Source organism: Salmo trutta, chromosome 33 (assembly GCF_901001165.1).
Source record: "Salmo trutta chromosome 33, fSalTru1.1, whole genome shotgun sequence".
Taxonomy (NCBI): Eukaryota; Metazoa; Chordata; class Actinopteri; order Salmoniformes; family Salmonidae; genus Salmo; species Salmo trutta.
This window is the reverse complement of record NC_042989.1, coordinates 33690602-33709664: the sequence shown is the minus strand read 5'-3', so window position 1 is coordinate 33709664 and position 19063 is coordinate 33690602. Positions and strand designations below refer to the sequence as shown.

At 43.0% G+C, this 19063-nt stretch overlaps 1 protein-coding gene across 4 annotated transcripts in view; it reads left to right on the top strand.

Moving 5' to 3' along the window:
- The first annotated feature begins 447 nt into the window (after positions 1-447).
- Positions 448-19063, top strand: part of LOC115172876 (leucine zipper protein 1) — a 63639-nt gene continuing 45023 nt past the window's right edge. For 2 of the 4 annotated variants that reach the window (XM_029730699.1, XM_029730697.1), the window contains exon 1: positions 448-599. The gene's annotated coding sequence lies outside the window, so the exon portion shown is untranslated. Of the gene's footprint in view, positions 741-19063 lie in introns of all 4 variants that reach the window. The other 2 variants (XM_029730696.1, XM_029730695.1) reach the window with 2 other exon arrangements.

Here is a 19063-nt window from a genome sequence, read left to right as displayed (position 1 = left end):
CCGGTTACTGGCCTGACAGACTAACCGCTAGGCTACATGCTGCCCTGTACTGCAACAACTTGCTGTGAGATATTAGCCAGTACAGGGGGACTTAATACATAGGGACCTAAGGGACCCTATTTATGGAAACAGCCTAATCCTCTTCCCAAAAACCAGATACAAATATTTGTATCCTTTCATAAAATAAATTGTTTTATTATATGACATACCATATTGTCCATTGACCGTCCAAATTCAGTCAAGTTTTTTCTGCAAAGTTTTCTGAAACGGCTGACTTCTTTAGGTTACATTCTCTTTACTGCTCTGACATTAGTTTTTTAGGTCATTGCAATGTGCGGAAACCTACGCTCTAATATTCCGAGGCTCATGTCATTTTCTCTCTGAATTCGACATATTTCGTTCTACGTCCATGAGGAGAGGCGGGACTCTACAGCAGGGAAGGGCGTTCTTGCTGCGGTCAGACCCAGGCTCGTCACACAAGGGGTGGGTCATCCGGCGCAAAGGAAAACCCACCTTTTTCATTGTTAGGGACAAGGTGGAATGTGTTGGTTTGATCCTACAGCTCAGGCGGGGAATAGAGGGAAGAAACAACGAACGCAGTTAAGTAGGAAAAAAAAAGCTTTCTTCCGATGGTGTACCAGAAATCTGTGAAATAACTTGTGTCTTTGGTTCAAACCTAGTCATCTTATCGGCACTAACCGAATGAATTTGGGGACTATCGCAGATTCTCTCATCGCAAGGTAGGTGAACTAGCTATTGTTTTGATCAATGTAAAACTCCACATATTACTATATGGAAACATTTAACTGTGCTAGGATGCTGTAACTTCCTGAGTTCGACACGGGAAGACTCCGAACTGCGGCAAGTTTTGACCCCTCCTCCCCCTGCTCTTCTGCTGGCGCAGCCAAAAGGAAGCCTCCACGAAACACCAGACTGCGGTTAAAAACCTGGGCCACGTTCAGTAGGAAAACGGGGTGGAATGTTGCACAAATAAAATATAACGACGAATAAGAACTGACGTGATTCCATATTCATCAAGTCAGACATGTTTGTCCAGTGGTACATATTTCCATAGCCAGGTATTTGCATATTACTATCTGAACTTTCTACAACGTTGTCTTGCTGAGCGGCCAGGTGGTTAAATTGTGTAACAGTTTGAAGTTTTCCTCGTTCGTAGCTAGTTAGTTGACCGTTTCAAAATATTACGAATAGCTAGGCTACTTTTGCGTTCAGTGGCGACGTAACGTTACCGCTATCTGGACGGTATGTTGGGGGTTTCTGAACTGGACATTTTGATGTTTTCCTCGAGAACAATGTATCCCGATAGAACGATTTCTTGAAATGAATTCGCAACACTATTAACCACCCACCTTAACACAAATCGAAAAAGTCCACTTTTTTTCTTAGTCAACTACACAGTCCACTGTCACCTTAAATATTTAGTGGCCTAAAGTAGGCCGCTTTTTTACAGGTCAACTGTCAAGGTAAATAACGATTGCAATGTTCTGAGCAAGATGGCAGTAAAAACCCTTTCTATATTGATACTTGACAGATAATCTTTTAGCTGGCTCCCAAGTAGTCTGTGTTGACACAGCCATGGGTAAGGTCCTTCAACTTGATCTCTATGGATAAATCATCAAATGCATTTAGGTCAATGCTGAAATTGTGAATACAGCAGGGAATGAACAGCCTGATACAATTGGAGATTGCCTTGATTGTTGGCATTATTTTTGCAAAGATCCATTTGACATGGGAAGGGAGTTTCCCCAAAGATAGCTAGTGTTAATTTCACTGCACCAATATGGAAATTGGGCAGTGTTACAGAAATCTGCAGGTCTCATCAAAGTGAACACCTAATGGCTTTTTAACACAGTACATTTGGATAGTCAAGCTTGATTTGCCCTCCTGTTGGCTCATGTTGGTGCGTGGAAGCAGGTCAGGTAGTGCTAGGTATCTACAGCCAAGCCAGTAGGGGCTGGAAATTACAGTGAGCTTTGTTTGGTCAATAGCAACATGATGTCGCAGAGTATTTGCATAAAGTTCAGCTTTCCCCAATTTTGGTCCCACTCTTTTCACACTCCGTCGCCCAATGGTCTCCCACCCACTTTGCTTCAGTTGTTGGCTCCGTTGTTTCATTGCCCCAACGTTCTAGGTGGATTTCCGGTGAAACAGCTGAGATCCACAAATCATGTTGGGGGTGACGAAACAACCATTGGGCGTGAGCATGGGCGAGAGAAGTGAACAGGGAGGGACCAAAACTGGGGAAAGCTGAACTTTATGCAAATACTCTGACTTTGCTTTGCTATTGACCAATCGAAGCTCACTGTAGTTTTCAACATGCCCCGTTCCTTATAGACCTGGTCAGATCGAGACCCGGTCCGATCCGAGTGTGGGGAAACGGTAGAAAAGCACCATTTTAAAGATGCGTTATTAACCGGAGCTGAAAAAGTGCCAGGGAGAGGAGGTAGAGGTGATGCTCTAGCATGGGCCGTGCTTTGTGTGTAGGCTACTGTGAGCGAGTGACGTGAGAACGGAGAGCAGGGAGGAAGAGACCGCAATCAACCAAGCCGACTCGTGTTATAGTAGACTAATATCTGCCATAGCTAGGTTATTTATCATTCAATATGATTACTAGTACCTGTCTTGACTGCATCAAACCGGGAGAAGCTAGCTAGCTAGGCTGAGGTTGCATGCTCTTTCTGGTCTTACACAGTTACATTATATTCTGAATGGAGTTGTTTGTAACAGTCTACTTGTTGGGTCTCGGTTGTTGTACCCTATCTTTCTCGTTTAACTTTTAATTCCGTCTTCCATTGATTAGATATCTCCTAACTTTTGCCCCACACGGAGGCTCTTTTACTGTAGCCTATTGCCGCTTTGATGACTTATGATTGGCCAACAACAAGCTACATGTGCCCCTCTCGTAAAAATGTCTCTCTATCGCTCTCCCCCGCAGCAGTCATGTTTGGATCTACAGTATATAGGTCCTTCCAGACAAGTCAGTTAAAATTACACATACCCGTGACAATCATATCAGATCCGACCCGCTCGGTCCCGAATCGGATCTCAGGTATCTGGGTACAGGTGGATCTGTGAAGACCTGTAATTGGAATCATGTAGACAATGTAGGGTGCCTGTGAAGTTAGCCATTCCAAATGGACTTTTTATGATCAAGAGTGAAAGCAAGCAAAGGCGCAGAGTTTGTTCAGTCACCAAAGTAATAATTCCCACCACCGCCCTCTTGTTTTACGACCTGAGTTTACACATGATTAATTTTCCACTCGAAGGAAGCATGCAATGAAATGGCATTTGCTGCCTTTGGCTGAAACTAAAGCGTAATCATTATGGGTGTCCAATAAGTGTAAATATCAGAGTTACTATGTGGACCTGAGAATTACAGAGTGGCTAAATGACTAGTCTGCAGATTAAATGGAAAATGTTCGTTTAAAAACCATCGGGCAGGTCAAGTGTTCCGGTGTTGGTGTATTTCATAGAACTGTAATGGCCTATAGCCCTAGATTTTATGTCTAAAAATTGTATTTTAGTGAAAATACTTTCACTCTTCCGGGATAGCGACGTCAACGATGTAGAGAATGATGTTCCAGGTTTCTTTAATAAGGACCCCGTTGAAATGGCGCAGATGAGTCCAATTGCGTTTAGTGAAGCACACAGCACACATTTATTGTGATAATGAAATAATGGCCTGAGTATTCTGGACAGTGACTCGTGTTGATGCCAAGCAGGCCAGATGGACACTGCTGCATGAGCTCCGGCAAAGGGTATGTACTATAGGAGAGTTCTAAATGCTTCTATGGAGTTTGCTAACACTAGCTTTGCCTTTTTGAGGTGTGTTTATTGGTGTTTTTTCCCAATGCTGCCTTTGTTTAAGACCCTGCAAAGTGTTAGTGGTCCTCAACCCTTTTCCCCCAGCCGCGCTTTTATCAGTGGTGGGTGGGTGACGGTCTTGTCTCTGTGATTTCAGCTGGAGTTCAAACCAATTGTGCGCTGTCTGTACTTTTCTTGCAGCACCACTGATCTGATATCAGTAAAGCGTTCACAGTTCACACTGTTCATGCTGTTCACTCACTCATTAACTTCTATGGGCTAGGTGGGGCGCTAGCGTCCCACCTGCGGGACACAGCCAGTGAAATATCAGGGCGGCAAATTAAAAAACAACAAAATGTCATAATTCAACTTTCTCAAACATACACCTTTTTAAAGATGCACTTCTTCTTGATGTAACCACATTGTGGCGAAAGTAAAACATTAGATTATGTTAGGACAGTACATAAACACAAATAATCACACAGCCATTTTCCAAGCAAGCATATATGTCACATAAACCAAAACCACAGCTAAATGCAGCACTAACCTTTGATCTTCATCAGATGACACTCCTAGGACATTGTTATACAATACATGCATGTTTTGTTCAATCAAGTTCATATTTATATCAAAACCAGCTTTTTACATTAGCATGTGATGTTCAGAACTAGCATACCCACCGAAAACTTCCGGTGAATTTACTAAATTACTCACGATAAACGTTGACAAAATACATAACAATTATTTTAAGAATTATAGATACAGAACTCCTTTATGCAATCGCGGTGTCAGATTTTAAAATAGCTTTTCGGCGAAAGCACATTTTGCAATATTCTGAGTAGATGGCTCGGCCATCACGGCTAGCTATTTTGACACCCACCGAGTTTGGGACAACCTAAACTCAGAATTACTATTAGAAAAATTGGATTACCTTTGCTGTTCTTCGTCAGAATGCACTCCCAGGACTTCTACTTCAACAACAAATGTTGTTTTGGTTCCAAATAATCCATAGTTATATTCAAATAGCTCTGTTTTGTTCGTGTGTTCAGGTCACTATCCGAAGGGTGTTGCGCGAGCGCATCTCGTGACAAAAAATGTCTAAATATTCCATTACCGTACTTCGAAGCCTGTCAAACGCTGTTTAAAATCAATTTTTATGCTATTTTTCTCGTAAAATAGCGATAATATTCCAACCGGGCAACGTTGTATTCAAAGGCTGAAAGAAAAAATGGAGTAGTCTCGTGACCGCGCATCTCCAGTGTCACTGTCCCCAGACTGACCACTTACAAATTCTGCTGCTGTTCTTTGCCCAGAGACAGCAGACACCCCATTCCACTTTCTGGCGGCTTCTGAGAGCCAATGGAAGCCTTAGAAAATGTCAAATACAGCATCTGTGCTGTAACGTTTGATAGAGATGCAACAGAATGACAACAAATTGTCAGACAGGGCACTTCCTGTATGGAATCTTCTCAGGTTTTGGCCTGCCATATGAGTTCTGTTATACTCACAGACACCATTCAAACATTTTTAGAAACTTTAGAGTGTTTTCTATCCAAATCTACTAATTATATGCATATTCTAGTTTCTGGGCAGGAGTAGTAACCAGATAAAAAAACGTACCCGATTTAATCCGTCCGTGAAAATACTGCCCCCTATCCCAAAGAAGTTAAGTCCTCCATTTTGGGCAGCACACGTAGGCTACAGAGGTGATTAAAACACATTGCTTCAGATTAGAGGTCGACCGATTTATCGGCAGGGCCGATTTCAAGTTTTCATAACAATCGGTAATCGGCGTTTTTGGACGCCGATTACATTGCATTCCATGAGGAAACTGTGGCAGGCTGACCACTTGTTACGTGAGTGCAGCAAGGAGCCAAAGTAAGTTGCTAGCTAGCATTAAACTTATCTTATAAAAAACAATCAATCATCACGTAATCACTAGTTAACTACACATGGTTGATGATATTACTAGGTTAACTAGCTTGTCCTGCGTTGCAAATAATCAATGCGGTGCCTGTTAATTTATCATCGACTCACAGCCTACTTTAACTTCGCCAAACAGTTGATTTAACAAAAGCGCATTCGCAAAAAAAGCACAGTTGTTGAACAAATGTACCTAACCATAAACATCAATGCATTTCTTAAAATCAATACACAGAAGTATATATTTTTAAACCTGAATATTTAGTTAAAAGAAATTAATGTTAGCAGGCAATATTAACTAGGGAAATTGTCACTTCTCTTGCGTTCATTGCACCCTGTCAGGGTATATGCAACAGTTTGGGCCGCCTGGCTTGTTGCGAACTAATTTGCCAGAATTTTACATAATTATGACATAATATTGAAGGTTGTGCAATGTAACAGCAATATTTAGACTTAGGGTTGTCGCCTGTTCGATAAAATACGGAACGGTTCTGTATTTCACTGAAAGAATACATTTTTTGTTTTCGAAATGATAGTTTCCGGATTTGACCATATTAATGACCAACGCCTCGTATTCCTGTGTTATTATTAAGTCTATGATTTGATAGAGCGGTCTGACTGTGCGGTGGTAGGCAGCAGCACGCTCGTAAGCATTCATTCAAACAGCACTTTCCTGCATTTGCTAGCAGCTCTTCGCTGTACTCCAAGCATTGCGCTGTTTATGACTTCAAGCCTATCAACTCCCGAGATTAGGCTGGCAATACTATAGTGCCTATAAGAACATTCAATAGTCAAAGGTATATGAAATACAAATGGTATAGAGAGAAATATTCCTATAATAACTACAACCTAAAACTTCTTACCGGGGAATATTGAAGACTCATGTTAAAAGGAACCACCAGCTTTCATGTTCTCATGTTCTGAGCAAGGACCTTAAACGTTAGCTTTTTTTAAATGTTAGCTTTTTTACATTCCACGGCCACAGTTCTTTTGTGTGTCCCTTGAATCTTCTGGACAGGCCAGTATTTCTCAGCGTTGGCTCCCAATGATTCTTATCTACGGCTTCTCGACGAGTCCCTCGGCTGTTCTCACACTGAGTCCTCCCTCCTCTCCGGCCCGCTGTTTTCACATGAGTCCTCTCTCCTCTCCGGCCTAGTTCCAGGGGTTCATAGGGTCCTCTTCAGCCCAGTTCCAGGGGTATTTTTGGAAGTTAATGGGAAGAGAGATCTGAAGGGCTTAGGGATGTCTGGGTCAGGGTGGAAAGTTATGTTGTGTGTAACATTGTGTGTGTTGTACCAGTATTGAGAACACTGGAATGCCGTGGGTTAGTGGGCTGGAAAGAGTGGGGGTGGGGTGGACACATGTTTGGAAAAGGGAGAAATATTTGGCGTTTTTCATTCCAGTTTGGTTCAAGGTGCATTCTTCATGTGGGGGAAATGACTAGTGAGGAAGGTGAACATCGGACTCTAATTCGCAGGATATCTCATCTATCCACAGCAAATTCTTATTACAGGACTGTACCTGTCTACATTACATAACCTGTTTTTGAATGATCGTCTCAGATGACTTCATGTAACACACTCACTGGTACTTTACACAGTAGGCCTATCTCTGAAGTCAAAAGTATCTCAAAATCCTTTAACATTTACCCCTGAGTATTTTAATTCAGAAAAGTAAACCCAATTCCACATTTTCCTCATTGAAAAGCATTGGAAGAGAATTGGAGTTGGAATTTCATTGTACTTTCTGAATTGAAATGGAGCTGACTCCAACCCAGCCGTGTATTTTCCAGCCGTTTTATACTCGGACCGTTGTACTACGTTGAGTATTGTAATGGGTCTTTCAACTCCTGTACCATGGTAGTTGAGCTAGACACATTTTCCTAAGCATCTTTTTCTTCACTCTCAGGATTTAAGATAAACCTCTTATTTTCTGTTGCTTTTTCGGTCGAGACGGTCCTCTGTTTTTAGTTCTCTAGGCCTGTGGTTGGCAGATGGCCGGTTGGTCCAGCCTGGCCTCGCCAGCATACCACAAGCTACAGGAGTTCATCCCAAGGGCTCTTGTTGACGTTTGGTCTCCCACAGCGCTAGCTTGCTGCTGTTCTAGGAACTCTGAGATGAGAAGACGTTGACAGCAAATGTGTGGTTGACAGACTTTGCCAGAGGTGTCTCTCGTACTCACACTTCAAAGTGTGTGAGGGGAGGATGGATGATGATGATGAATAGGGAGAGACATGGGTAAAATGTGTAATTTTCTATTCTTGGCAGTTTATTCTTAACTCGTAACTAGCCTTGCTGCTATGTTTTGTGTTTTACTTCTCAGGCAGCTGGATTCTAGTCTTAACCAGAGAGAAAGAGGGAGTGTTGGAGTGCGAAAGAGAGGTTATGGGGGAGGAACCGCAGGCTGCTTGTTAAACATGACCTCTAGAAGGATCGGGAGCTGTGATTAGCGTATTTGGTGTCAGTAAGAGGGCATCTAGGCAACAACCTGGAGCACCTAGCAACCAAACCCACCTCATTTGTTCAGAGAGTGACAGCCCTGCCTGCTGTAGCCAATTATGCCATAAGAAATATAATCTAGTCATTTTATTTCTGAGGTAAGCCAACATAAGCACCAGGCATAAGACTACTGTAACCTAACTGTCCAGGGCCAGTATCCACAAAGCATCTCAGTAGGAGTGCTTATCTAGGATCTGTCCATATAATCTTATTAAACTAATAGGTTAAACTGATCCTAGATCAGCACTCCTACTCTGAGACTGTTTGTGAATACAGGCCCTGATCTTACACTAGGAGTGTGAACATTTAAACGGTAAAATATTTTAATGAAATTGGGACGTTAAGCTTAAAAAAAATCCCTAACTGAATTTATTTTTTTTTCCTTACATGTTGTTTTTTTTTAATCACAGTGCAGTTATCACAAAACTACCACTAAAAGGGCCTGATCATCATAAAGGGAAAAATGTAAATTCGACCAATACCTAACGCAACAATGCTGTAACGTTAGAAGGAGATATGGATCTTTCAAATGATTTGCCACAGATGTAAAGCACTCCACCTCATCTTAGTTTGAAAAATGGCAGAGAAAGGCAAGTTGTCAAACTACCGTTAATAAGTGACAAGTGACACGCTGTTTATCAGTGCCGTGCCCAACATCCTTAACTAGCTAGCTAAAATTCCATCCTTGTGTTTATCAGTATCGCAGGGTAGCAGCAGGCAGGCTACAACAAGCTAAATCAGCTGATTTAAATCACTAGCGACCAATATACTTGCACATAATTTGTGCAGGAGTCATGCCTGGAATTTCATGATATTAGGGGCAAGGACATTTGGTCCCAATCTAGTGAGGTGCCCAATCTGCCAGCGCGCCAAGGCCATTAACCAAAATAGCCAATTGCAAAAAAACACTAGCTATTCTGTTAAGAAAAACATGTGTATGTAAATGTACATAAATAATTAGCCTACTTTTTAGTTTTTATTGTTTTTTGTTTTATCCTCTTATGTTTTGTGTAGTAAATATTTGAAAATAAAACCCGTTTTTTTTCCTTTTTTCCTGTGACGCACATTGCGCTGCAATCCATGTCTGAAATGTTCTGTATAAATAAAGCTTGATTTGACTTCAGTGTAGGTGATAGCCTGTGTGTATTGGCTACAGTCGGTCATGTCCAGACCGATACTGACAGGAGGGAGGTGCCAGAAAATGTAGCCAAACCGCACCACAACATCACCCACCTTGCAATCTGAGCGGAGGCGGTCAACATTTTGAAACTATTTAACCATAAACACAATTGTTTAAAATCTGGATGTTTTTATTTATTTATGAGGCATGTCTTACGATGTTCTGACCATAGGATTGTTAAGGGGATTATTTTAACACTTCCTCATATGCCATTGAAACCAGTTTCTCTCGTGTTCTTAACTTTCTTTTGTTTTACAGCAGCCAAAGACACCTTCCTAGTCATATTAACAACACATGCGGTGTGCTTTGGAGAACGGTGTTTGCCCGCTAATTGCATTTTGGAACATTCCTGCTTATAGCCTTAATGCCGTGTGCACATTGCTGTGCTCATAATGTGAAGAAATAGCCTAATAGTTTATCATCATTATAAGCTAAACTTTCTGATCTGTTGCATCAGCCTCATTGCTTTTAAAAGGTGTTTTGATTTACTGTGGTTGTATTAATTTGGGATCTATCGCCCCACAACTGTCCCAGAGTCTGTTTTTGGAAGATTTATTTCTGGCACAGAATGACAAACTGACCAATAGAATAGGTAAACTTTTGTAATATGGAGGAAAGTAGATTGACATAGGCTAGTGCTTTTGTTGTTTGTTACTCATCTTGTTGGCTGACAAAGTAAATGTGGACAGTTCATCTACCATCTCCAATATGCACCTTGGAATTCAACGTGCACTGTTGCATCCCCGATGTCTGTCTTCACTAGTTGCCTACTTCGAAGTTGCGATTCCTGTGAAAAGGGCACGATCACGTGACGGTCATTGGCTAATAAGAATTGCGATATCTGAGAGAGCCATGTGAGTGAGGGGTGCTTTGGAGCAGGGCGATTTGGCAGCCGGGAGTAGGGAATTATAATTATTATATTCAGGCATGGATTTTTGTTGTTGTGGGCATTACGTCCACACTAGGGGGCATCGACGGCCATGGCAATTCGAGGCCTGGCAGAAGTAGAACTATATATATATTTTTTGTTTTTACAGATTTCTCACTGTCTATTTCTGCCCCAGTGCCCGTGTTTCATAGAGCGAGTCAAGTCGGGCACGGCAGACCATGTTTCATAGAGGAAGTCATGTACAAGACGGGGCGTGGGAGACCATGTTTCATAGAGCGAGTCGTGCACAAGACGGGGGCGCGGGAGACCGTGTTTCATAGAGCGAGTCGTGTACAAGACGGGGCGCGGGAGACCGTGTTTCATAGAGCGAGTCGTGTACAAGACGGGGCGCGGGAGACCGTGTTTCATAGAGCGAGTCGTGTACAAGACGGGGCGCGGGAGACCGTGTTTCATAGAGCGAGTCGTGTACAAGACGGGGCGCGGGAGACCGTGTTTCATAGAGCGAGTCGTGTACAAGACGGGGCGCGGGAGACCGTGTTTCATAGAGCGAGTCGTGTACAAGACGGGGGCGCGGGAGACCGTGTTTCATAGAGCGAGTCGTGTACAAGACGGGGCGCGGGAGACCGTGTTTCATAGAGCGAGTCGTGTACAAGACGGGGCGCGGGAGACCGTGTTTCATAGAGCGAGTCGTGTACAAGACGGGGCGCGGGAGACCGTGTTTCATAGAGCGAGTCGTGTACAAGACGGGGCGCGGGAGACCGTGTTTCATAGAGCGAGTCGTGTACAAGACGGGGCGCGGGAGACCGTGTTTCATAGAGCGAGTCGTGTACAAGACGGGGCGCGGGAGACCGTGTTTCATAGAGCGAGTCGTGTACAAGACGGGGCGCGGGAGACCGTGTTTCATAGAGCGAGTCGTGTACAAGACGGGGCGCGGGAGACCGTGTTTCATAGAGCGAGTCGTGTACAAGACGGGGCGCGGGAGACCGTGTTTCATAGAGCGAGTCGTGTACAAGACGGGGCGCGGGAGACCGTGTTTCATAAACTGCAGTTGATGTCAAGTGCGCATTGTCTCAATGCAAATTTTAGCCAAAACACTTGCAAAACTAGTGTGATCACTATCGAACACAACAGCAAGTGGCCACTCGATAAAGGACTTTATGGGCCAGGTGTTCAGTAATGAGATTCAGCCTATGACTGCGGTAGTTAGAACTTAATTCCCCCCTTAGTGGTCATACGCAGTAGGACAATACTCTGCATTGTGAATTCACATGGAATTTTCAGATTTTTAACAGAAAACGTTTTTATTTTTTTTAAAGGTTTTTAAACAGCACGAAAATAAATCCATTTTTCACATGCCTATCTTACAGCCACTCTCTCTGTGTTATCAGCGCGAAGGGGGAGGGAGAGACCTGCTGGACTCTGTTATCAGCCCGAGAGGGTGAGGGAGAGAGCTGGACTACATGTGAATGAGTCCTCACTGAGTGATGTCGCTCGGACCCTGAGATAAGTCTGTCTAGCCTTGGTATCCATGAGCGGGGGCGGGGGAGTTTTATGACCCGTTGGCTCACATTTGCTGTGGCAACCACCCGTCATGTTTTACACATCCCTCTCTGGCCCCCTCTCTCGGTGTCTGACGCTCGACCATAACGCATGCGTGTGAAAGAGAGGGAGCGCTCCTGGATGTCTGCTTAGCCTTTCTGAATGACAGACAGATCGCCTCCTCTCTGGTCTGCCCCCGCAGATAGAGGGAGAGAACAAGAGGAAATGGAGGGAGAAGGGGAACGAGGAGGAGGGTGAGAAAGAGAGGGATGACGGACACCTGTATCCACATCTCTGCTGATTCACAACTAAGTTTTGAAATGTCACCTTGTGTATTCTGCTATTCCCGACTGTGTATTCTGAGTCCCCGACTGAGTTGCTAAAAATCCATTCAAATTTTAAAAAACGAGGTCCGGACCTTGGTGTTCTCATGTGTAGTTATGGCCCTGCAGGCAGGTACTGTGGTCTGTGTGCTGGTTGCCTGGAAGTGTGTGGGGCAGTAAGTAACAAAACACTGAGAAAGCACAGGGGCAATTCCATGCTAACAGAGTGATGCTGAGACAAAAACCAATGATTGCTAAGTTAAACAAAGCATACAACTTTATGCACAAGGACTACTTTTAACAATTTCCACTGAAAAAGGAAGTGTTTATAAAACAATCCCTTTAACAATCCTATGGTCGGAACACGGTAAGACATGCTCATAAATAAACAAAAAGATCCAGATTTTAAACAATTGCGTTTATGGTTAAAAAAAATTACAAAAACACATTTTACTTGAACAGAGCATATGCAAAGCTTGGTAACAGAATGACGGCACCAACAGCACCAAACTTTGCATCTGCACTGTTTTTCAAGTAGATGTGTTTTTGTAAATTTTTGGGTGGAAGTGTTCCTTTGCAATCATCGGTTTTTGTTTGACATATACAGTACCAGTCAAAAGTTTGGACACACCTACTCATTCAAGGATTTTTCTTTATTTTTACTATTTTATACATTGTAAAATTATAGTGAAGACATCAAACCTATGAAATAACGCATATGGAATCATGTAGTAACCAAAAAAGTGTTAAACTGTTGGAAAAGCATTCCAGGTGAAGCTGGATGAGAGGATAACAAGTGTGCAAAGCTGTCATCTAGGCAAAGTAGGCTACTTTGAAGAATATCAAATATTACAATTAGTTTGATGTTTAACATGATTCCATAAGTGTTATTTCATTGTTTTGATGTCTTCACTATTATTCTACAATGTAGAACATGGTAAAAAATAAAGAAAAACCCTTGAATGAGTAGGTGTCCAAGCTTTTGACTGTTACTGTATATTTTTAAAGTGGAAAAATCAGTCTCAGCATCACTCCGTGACCATGGAATTGCCCGCAGCACCTTTAAAGATTGAATAGGGCCTTCCCTCTTTCTTCCCCTGTCATTCGTAATACTCCCACTCCAAAACCACACATTTTTATTCTAGTCTGGATGTGAATGGTCTAAAACTACCTTTGAGTGATTGTGTCCGTTATGTTTACTGTTGACTTTGGCCGTGCTTCTGTAATTCTATGTGGATAATTGCTTTGGGCCTGTATTTCTGTCAATCTCCCTTCTGCACTGTACTGTAGAGCATACATGTGGAGTCACTGCTCCCCTCTGCTGTCTCTCTCTCCTGTGTCCTAAACCTAGGATCTAACAGGCGGCTTCCAAAACAAAATTCCTTCTCTGGATTATTTTTCTTTTGATCAGTAAATATACATGTTCTCAGGGTGACGAATGTTTAGACGCTAGGCTTCCCTTTCCTCCCTTTCCTCTATTTTACTCTATTTTCTTCTGATGCTACCAAAAAAGTGGCTTCTTTACTATTTTACTTTCCATAATCATATGTGCTAACATGTCTGGATGGAAGCTTTCGTCAGTGTTATTTTTCTGCCCGATCCATCGCAAACTCCATCAGCTCTTTGAAAAGGGCCAGTGCGTAACGAGTGGGTTGGGTGTCTCTCTCGCGCTCCCCCCCCCCCCCCCCCCCCCCCCCCAGCCAGCCGGTTGCTTTTGGAACTCCATATGCTAGCAGTCTCGTGACGCAAAATAGCTGTAAAAATAGAAATGTTTGAAGAATTTTAATGAAGAATTTCGAAGCCTCGTTTCAAGTCGCTAGGTCCCGTCTGACTGCTGTATCCAGGCGTTGGGGGGACAGAAATAGGGCCGTCATCACTGTGTGATCCGTTCTCTCTAACCTCTCTGGTTGGAGTGCCGTGTTGTCTTTGGCCTGGTCTAGCGAAGGAGTCTGCTGAGGAGACACACACACTGCCCATGTGCGAGGCATCATCGTCCTGCCATCTGGAAGGCCCTCATGCAGCCTCATTTATACCCGTCCTTCCTTCCCTTGTTTTTCCATGCCCATCGGTTGGTCGCTCATCACAGCACATATGCTGTTTTAGGTTCCATGTAAAGCTTCCAATGTCCTACTTAACCCAGAGTTAAGTATGAAATCTCTGTTTATAGGGCTGGTTGCCCGGATACAGATTTAAGCATTTAACCTGGACTAAAAAGGACATTTAACTAGAGAATCCCATCGAGTTGCAAGAGCGATTGTGTGTTTTCTTCAGTCGTCTTGCTAGTAGGTTTGAAATGCTTACCAATCACTGTTTTCCCTGTACAGTAGGCAACTTTCAACCTGTCGCAAGGTGATTTACTCTCATTATGTAAGCATTTCGTTAATGTATATCATGCATGTCCCGTACGACTAATAAAACTTGGAACCTTTATTGGACCTGCATACAGCCATAATAGGATAAGTAAGGCACTTCCTTGTCTGGTGTTCCTGCCTCTCCCTGCCTGCCTCGGTGACATGGGCCTTCCTTTGTCCTGACTAATAATGCTACAGGAAGACCTGGCTACTGCGGCAGCTCGCTCCACAGGAATCCTTAACACTCCTAGACCTGACTAGCTCATTTGTGTTCTGGAATACTCTGCTTTTATTTTTTTAGGATCCAACATTCTGGCCTTTTTATTTTTTCTTCTTGTGTGTCTGGATGTATTTGTCCAGCTAAGCTGCCCCTCCTCCCCTTTGCTGGGAACTGAACCATGCCTTGTCATGGTTCTACACGTTGGGTTCAGTTACTTGATTGAGCCACAGTTTGCTCTTTCTCATTTTCTGACTGGCATTCAGCTTCACTCAGCATCCTCGGTCCTTCCCTCCCCACTGACAGAAGTCAGCTATTTTACTGTGTTGGTGCTCTTGATAACTTTGATAAACATGCCTCTAAGTGCCAGATGTGAGTATTCCCCTCCCTGGTCAAACAAGGGCACAACAGTGACTGTGGCCAAGAAAATCCTTTGCCCACCCACTTGGACCGACCAACTCATTGTAATTCTCCCTTTTTCACAATCTCCCTTCATTTCCCTTTCTCCTTCCCTCATGCTGGTCTGAGGATGGGTGTGGATAGGTGGGCCCCAGCGTCGGCCATGAAGAATGCAGTTAAAGTCCTGTTTTATCTGCTCTCCCTCCGAGCTGGAGGTCTAAGAAGCATCTGGCCCCTCCGACATGCCAAACACAAAAGCCCTTAATGGGCAGCAGACCTTATAAGGAAGCAATACGAAACAATTCAAGTCCAAGAAATACCTTTTTTACCCAAGTGAGTCACCTTATTGTGTGGGTTGGCCTGGAGAATGTTCTGTAACTATTTTAAAATGAAGAGGAGCAGCAATAGCAGGAGGCTAATATTACTGCTTTTTGGGATAACGATGACAATTGTCAAGTAACTAACTGTACATCGTTTTGCTGCTTTTACTCCCTTCTTTCCATTATGGGGTGTACAGTGCAGAACAAAAGCTTTTTGAACAAGAGGAATAAAAGAGTTCTAGGTATACTTTAGGATTTTGGCAATGAGATCCATACTGGACGCAGATATAGAAAATACTATCCACGAGTTCCTCTGACTCTGGGGAAGTACATCAAATCCTGAAGTATCCCTTAAAGATGTCCTCCTGCTATTTTTGAGCTTTTACTTTTGAAAAGCAATATCCCAAGTATAAATACATTAAAAAAATAAAAAATACAATAAAGTGTACACACACACACACTAAAGGGTAAAACGCATATGTTTTCAGGAACTGCAAACTTCAAGGAGTGGGTCTAATGGGAATCTGTGATGTCACCGGCCTCTCCCCTTGCTTCAAGAAGAATAGAGGAACAATGGAGAACAAAAGAGGAAAGCCTCCCCACTTGTGCTTTGTCATGACTGACTTTAAAAAAACAAAAAAGTAAAGCGGGTGTTAAATGAGGTGAAAAGGAGACTGGAGTGCCACGTTAAGGTTGCTTTTCATCTTGGGATAAAATATTATAATACATCAAATCAGTTTATTGGTCGCATATACATTTGCAGATGTTATCGTGGCTGCAGCGAAATACTTGTTTTTCTAGCTATAGCAGTGCAGTAACACCTAGCAATATATACAAAATCCCCAAATAAAGAAGTTAAGAAATGTAACAGTACTCCAAATGCAATATATACGTATCTACACCTGATGAATTTACACAAGATATACTTGGAATGATATGTACAGCAGTAGATATATTAGTGAGCTATGTTAAATCCAGTGTATAAATATGCTATGTGTATTAACAGTGTAACTAAAATGCAATGTACAGTAGTAGAAATATTAGAATGAGCCATGTAGCATACAGGGTATTCGGAAAGGTTTCAGACCACTTACATTTTTTCCACATTTTGTTACATTTAAAGCCGTATTCTAAAATGTATTAACCTCTCTGGTATCATTGGGACGCTAGCGTCCCACCTTGACAACAGCCAGTGAAATTGCAGGGCGCCAAATTCAAACAGATATCCCATAATTAAAATTCCTCAAACATACAAGTATTATACACCATTTTAAAGAAACTTCTTGTTAATCAAAAAGGCTTTATAGCGAAAGCACACCATGCGATTATGTTAGGACAGCGCCTAGCCACAAGTAACCATAAAGACATTTTCCAGCCAAGGAGAGGACTCACAAGTCAGATATAGCGATTTTTAAATGAATCACTAACCTTTGATCTTCATCTGGTGGCACTCCCAGGACTCCATGTTACACAAATGTTTTTGTTCAATAAATCCATCTTTATCTCCAAAAACCTCAGTTTAAATTGGCGCGTTATGTTCAGTAATGCATTGTCTCAAATAACATCCGGTGAAATTGCAGAGAGCCAAATCAAATTACAGAAATGCTCATCATAAACATTGAAAGATACAAGTGTTATACATAGGATTAAAGATAAACCTCTTGTTAATCCAGCTGCTGTGTCAGATTTCAAAAAGGCTTCACGGCGAAAGCACACCATGCGATTATGTTAGGACAGCGCCAAGCCACAAAACACCATACAGACATTTTCCAGCCAAGGAGAGGACTCACAAAAGTCAGATATAGCGATTAAATTAATCACTTACCTTTGATCTTCATCTGGTGGCACTCCCAGGACTCCATGTTACACAATAAATGTTAGTTTTGTTCGATAATGTCCCTATTTATGAAATCACATTTACAAGACTCTTTACTCAGTACTTTGTTGAAGCACCTTTTGGCTGTGATTACAGCCTCGAGTTGTCTTGGGTATGATGCTACAAGCTTGGCAGACCTGTATTTGGGGAGTTTCTCCCATTCTTCTCTGCAGGTCCTCTCAAGCTCTGTCAGGTTGGATGGGGAGCGTCTCTGCACAGCTATTTTCAGGTCTCTCCAGAGATGTTCAGTCGGGTTCAAGTCCCGGCTCTGGCTGGTTTGCCGCAACAAATACATTTTTGTAAGGGTTTCATCTATTCTGTTTCAGTCAACCAAGACTACAGCAGCCAATCAGAGCCTTGTTCTATCCCATGCTTACCACACCTGTTGTTGGCGGTTCTCCCAAGTGATGTTGCGAGTAGCTTAGTTCATTAGCTGGGGGATATGAACTGAGATGAAGAAAATGAAGTACCAGAAATGCAAGAACAGTTACTGCCAACGAAATATGCTGTGTCTGTTGTTTTGGCTTATGTTTGTTTTAAACCTAGTAATATCGAGCAGAATGAGGCGGTGTGCTTGAACTGTTGCAAAACTATAACAACCACTTGTAGTAACACAAGCAACTTATTCTACTATTTGAAACACAGGGATGTAAATACAGCATGACGAATGCATGGCGAAGAAAAATGAGGTCTAGGCCAACAATCGTCATCACGAGCAAAGCCCAGGCAACAATCCATTACGGAATCGTTTGCACACACAACTCCCTATGCAACACACTCACCGACGGAATGAAATAACAGGTGCCATATCACATTGCAAGCAAAAGACATGGCCCTAAATTCAACAGTTGAACACAGTAGGTTCCGAAGATGCTCCCTTCACCACACTGTGTAAAGGGACCATTTCAGTCATCTGTGATTTGCACACTGAGAAACTTTTCACCCTCTCCACTGGGGCCCCATCGATGTGGATGTGGGCATGCTGTCTCCTGTAGTCCACAATCAGCTCTTTCATTTTGTTGACGTTGAGTGAGAGGTTATTTTCTTGGGACCACTCCGCCAAGGCACTCACCACTTTCCTGTAGACTGTCTTCGTTGTTGGTAATTAGGCCTACCACTGTTGTTGTCAGCGAACTTAATGATTTAAGTTGGAGACGTGCGTGGCACCACAGTCATGGGTGAACAGGAAGTATAGGAGGGGACTGAGCACACACCCTTGTGGGGCCCCCATGTTGAGATCAGCGTTGGGGAGGTGTTTCTTACCTTCCTCTTGGAGTTGTCCCATCAAGAAGTCCAGGACTCAGTTGCACAGCAAGATGTTCAGGCCCTGAGCTTAGTGATGAGCTTGGAGGGCACTATGGTGTTGAAGGCTGAGCTGTAGTCAATGAACGGCGTTCTTTCATAGGTATTCCTCTTGTCCAGGTGGGATTGTGCAATGGAGATTGCGTCATCCGTGGATCTGTTGGGGCTGTATGCAAATTGTAGTGGGTCTAGGGTGTCGGGTAAGGTGGTGATTTGGTCCTTAATTAGCCTCTCAAAGCACTTCATGATTACAAAAGTGAATGCTATGGGGCGATAGTCATTTGGTTCAGTAACCTTCGCGTACTTGGATAAAGGAACGATGGTAGACACCTTTACGCAAGTGGGGACAACCAACTGGGACAGTGAGAGATTTTAATATGTCTGCAAACACACCAGCCAGCTGGTCTGCGCATGCTCTGAG